The sequence below is a fragment of the Penaeus monodon genome, chromosome 5, assembly GCF_015228065.2.
Source record: "Penaeus monodon isolate SGIC_2016 chromosome 5, NSTDA_Pmon_1, whole genome shotgun sequence".
In the NCBI taxonomy this organism is placed as follows: Eukaryota; Metazoa; Arthropoda; class Malacostraca; order Decapoda; family Penaeidae; genus Penaeus; species Penaeus monodon.
Window position 1 is genome coordinate 16054840 of NC_051390.1, and position 4650 is coordinate 16059489.

At 31.7% G+C, this 4650-nt stretch overlaps 1 non-coding gene across 1 annotated transcript; it reads left to right on the forward strand.

The window, feature by feature from the left end:
- The first annotated feature begins 3819 nt into the window (after positions 1-3819).
- On the forward strand, positions 3820-3891 carry Trnal-uaa. Its single transcript has one exon. It is a non-coding gene; the product is annotated as a tRNA-Leu (tRNA).
- The last annotated feature ends 759 nt before the right edge of the window (positions 3892-4650 follow it).

Here is a 4650-nt window from a genome sequence, read left to right on the forward strand (position 1 = left end):
AAATGAAAGAAACAAATACAAATATATACTATATATGAATACATTTCTCTATGTACCTGTCTGTATCTATCTTCCTATCTGTATATATCTATCTTTTTTTTTATCTATCCATCTAGGTATCTATAGTAGAGGGGTAGAAAAGAGGAAGGCGAGAGAGAGAGAGAGAGAGAGAGAGAGAGAGAGGAGAGAGAGAGAGAGAGAGAGAGAGAGAGAGAGAGAGAGAGAGAGAGAGAAGGGAAGGGAGGGAGAAGAAGAGAGAGAGAATAACAGCTACTGACAAGAAAAAGAAATTGAGAGAAAGGAGGAAGACTCATTTTTGTCATCATTTATAAACTCATTATCAAAACTCATTATTAACATTATAATTAGAGTAATAGGCATGCCATCATTATTAATATCATTATCATAATTATTGCTATCTATATCATCAATGTCTATGTCATCATTATATTTTCATTATTATTGTTTTTTTATCTTTATATTCATTATCTTTTTTCATTATGATTATTTTTAACCTTATATTATTATTATTACTATTATTATCATTATTGTTATTATTATTATTATTATTATTATTACTATCATTATCATTATCATTATTTCCATTATCATCACCATGATTATTATAACAATTATCAGTTATCATTATCGTTATTGTCACTACTAATATCATCGTGCCATAATAATAATTGTTTTGACTGTTATTATTGTCATTATCAATTCTTTTATTTTCATTATTATCATTGATATCTAATTTTGATATAATTATTGCTGTTGTCATCATTATTATCAGCCTTATTTTCTTCCAGGATGACCTGAGGTTTACACATTTAGTCTCAAAAACAGGCAGTTTGTGTGATACCATTATTATTACTATGATTCTGCTTATTATTTTTTAATGACATCATAATCATTATCTTTTCATCATAATAATTAAAACTCTTCTTCTTATTTTTATTTTTATTATTATCATTTTATCGTTCTTGTTATTGCTGTTATTATTATCATTGTTAATAATTATTTTTATGATTGCAACTGCTACTACTACTATTATTATTATCATATCAATTATTGTTGTTATAATTATGTATGTTGTGCAATTATTGTAAACTTTATTTTCATTGCGTTTTATGACCATTATCATCCTTTTTATATATTGACAAATTGGTATCATGCAATTAGATTAAGGTTAGATGAGTAAAAACACCCGGGCAGGAGAATTGCCACGAGTCCAAAAACAAGGAATCTTACGTATAACAGATCTAAATGACGTCTTGCAGGAATTGTACACAAAGAGAGAGAGAGAGAGAGAGGGAGAGAGAGAGAGAGAGAGAGAGAAGGAATTGTACAGAAAGAGAGAGAGAGAGAGAGAGAGAGAGAGAGAAAAGAGAATTTTACACAAAAAGAGAGAGAGAGAGAGAGAGGGGAGAAGGAATTTACACAAAAGAGAGAGAGAGAGAGAGAGGGGAGGGAGAGAGAGAAGGAAGAGAGGAGAGAGAGAGAGAGGGGGAGAGAGGAGAGAAGGGGAAAAGAAGTGAGAGGGAGAGAGAGAGAGAAGAGAGAGAAAAGGAGAGAGAGGAGAGAGAGAGAGAGAGAGAGAGAGAGAGGAGAGAGAGAATGGGGAGCGGAAAAGGGGAAAGTTATATATAGCCCTTTGCATAAACTAATATGTCCTTGTGGGTAGTGGTTATCGCGATTGCCTTAAAAGCAGTAGACTGGTTCGATTCCGATGAGGACGATTAACTATTTTTTTTTCCTCTCTAGAGAGAGGGGAGAGGGGAGGAAGAGAGAGAGAGAAAGAAGGGGAGAGTAAGAGAGAGGAGAGAGAGAGAGAGAAAGAGAGAGGGAGAGGGGGGGAGAAAAGAGAGAGAGAAGGAGAGACCGACAGAAAGGTAGCGTGAGTGAGAGGAAGAGAGAGAGAGAGAGAGAGAGAGACCGAGACCGAGAGAGAAGGGAGGGGAGGGAGAAGAGAGAGAGAGAGACCAGCAGATACTAAGAGAAAATTATTTATTATTACTGTTATGATTATTATTATTATTATTATTATTATCATTATTATTATTATTGTTGTTGTTGTTGTTGTTGTTGTTGTTGTTGTTGTTGTTATCATTATTTTTAATGTTGTATCATTACTGTAGTCGGAATTTTTATTAGCATATTTATCACTTTTATTTACTGTCATAACTATTTTGTACTGGTATTGATGTAAATCAGGATCAATAATGCCTGCGTGGACTAAATATGCAATTAATGTGGAAAACCTGCCAATTCATGGTAGAAAAGTTGGCACAAACTCATTTATCTCGAGAATGACATCTTTACCCTGTTGTTTGTGAATCCTAATATATATATTGATGATGAATTTTTATTTGGCTCATATACATGTATATATATATATATATATATATATATATATATATATATATATATATATATATATATATGTATGTATGTATATATATATATTCGTCCGTATGTAAAGACATACAACATGTAGGCCTATACAATAAATACATATATGTCTATGGATCTATCTACTTATTTATCTATATATTCATCTATATTCTATCTATCTATCTATCTATCTATCTATCTACCTATCTATCTTTCTATCTATCTATCTATATCTTTATCTGCTAAAGCTTGTAAATAACCGCCGCTGGTGAAATTTTGACATTAAACCATCCTTTACAGAGCATTAAATCATGCAATTAGATTAAGGTTGGACGAGCAACAACGCCCAGGCAGGATAATTGCCACGAGTGTGAAAACAAGGAATCTTACGTATGATTTTGTCTAGTTTAACACTATATTTCCCGAAACGCACTGACGATGAATAGTCATAAAAGTACTAAAATTACGAGGCATCAATTTGTTTTGAGAGAAAAAAGAATATATATATATATATATATATATATATATATATATATATATATATATATATATATATATATATATATATATATATATATTATGAATGAATATGCATCTATGTATCTGCCTCTCTGTATCTATTTTTCATCTATGAATCTATTTATTTATCTATTTTTCTATTTATCTGTCGATCTGTCTATCATTTATACAAATGTTCATATTCAAAATGTAAATATCTACTGCTGTCAAATATGACCTCAATATTATGTAGTCATAGAGATTTACAATATTTATCTTCTTTAATTGTAATTTTATCTGTTCCATTTTCAAGTACATGAAAAAAATTAAATGAGGGTATATCTTACTACAAATTACTCATATCAAATAGAGAAGGAGAGAGAGAGAGAGAGAGAGAGAGAGAGAGAGAGGAGAGAGAGAGAGAGAGAGAGAGAAGAATTGAATAAAAGAGGAGAGAGAGAGAGAAGAGAGAGAGAGAGAGAAGAGATGAGAGAGAGGAGAAAGAGAGAGAGAGAGAGAGAGAGAGAAGGAGATGACACAAGAGAGAGAGAGAGGAGAGAGGAGAGGGAGAGGAAGAAGAGAGAGAGAGAGAGAGGAGAAGAGAGAGAGAGAGAGAGAAGGAGAAGAAGAGAGAGAGGGGAGGAGAGGATTGTAGAGAGAGGAGAGAGAGAGAGGAGAGAGAGAGAGAGAGAGAGAGAGAGAGAGAAGAGAGAGAGAGAGAGAAGAGGGGGGAAGAGAAGAGAGAGAGAGAGGAGAGGAGAGAGGGGAGAGGAGGAGAAAAGGAGAGAGGAAGAGAGAGAGAGAGAGAGAGAGAGAGAGAGAGAGAGAGAGAGAGAGAGAGAGAGAGAGAGGGGGGGGGAGAGAATGGGGAGCGGAAAAGGGGGATATGTTATCTATAATTAGCCCTTTTCGCATAATATATAATATGTCCTTGTGGCGTAGTGGTTATCGCGATTGCCTTAAAAGCAGTAGACTCGGGTTCGAGTCCCGATGAGGACGATTACACATATTTTTCTCTCTCTCTCTCTCTCTCTTTCTCTCTCTCTCTCTTTGTGTATAATTCCTTTTCTTAAATTCCGTTTCTATTATCAGCATTTATAAACATGTTTTTTATTAGCATTATAATTAGTATCGCAGGCATGACATTTTGATTACGGTCCTCATCATAATCATAATCATTTCTTTTATTCATGGCCACTATTTTAACTCTTATTATTATTTTCATTAGTGGTTGTAGTAATAATAGTAGCGTTAGTATTTTTTTCCTTTTATTATTATTATTATTATTATTATTATTATTATTATTATTATTATTATTATTATTATATATCATTATCATCATTACTATTGTTATCATTATTATCATAATCATCATCTACATTTTTTTTCGTTAACTTTATTTTATATCATCGTCATTATCATTATCATTTTTCTTCTTATTGTTGTTGTTGTTATTTTTATTATAATCATCATTATTATTATCACCATTTTCATTATTACATTTATTATTGTTATTTCTGTTATCATTATTATCATTATATCACCATTGTTCTTATGATCATGATCATATTATTATTGGTATTGTTAGAATTATCATTATATTATATCTATTTTTCCATTAACTTTATTTCTTATATCATCATTTTCATCATCATCATCATTATTATTATTATTATTATTATCATTATTATTATCATCATCATCATCATCATCATCATCATCATCATCATCATCATCATCATCATCATCATCATCATC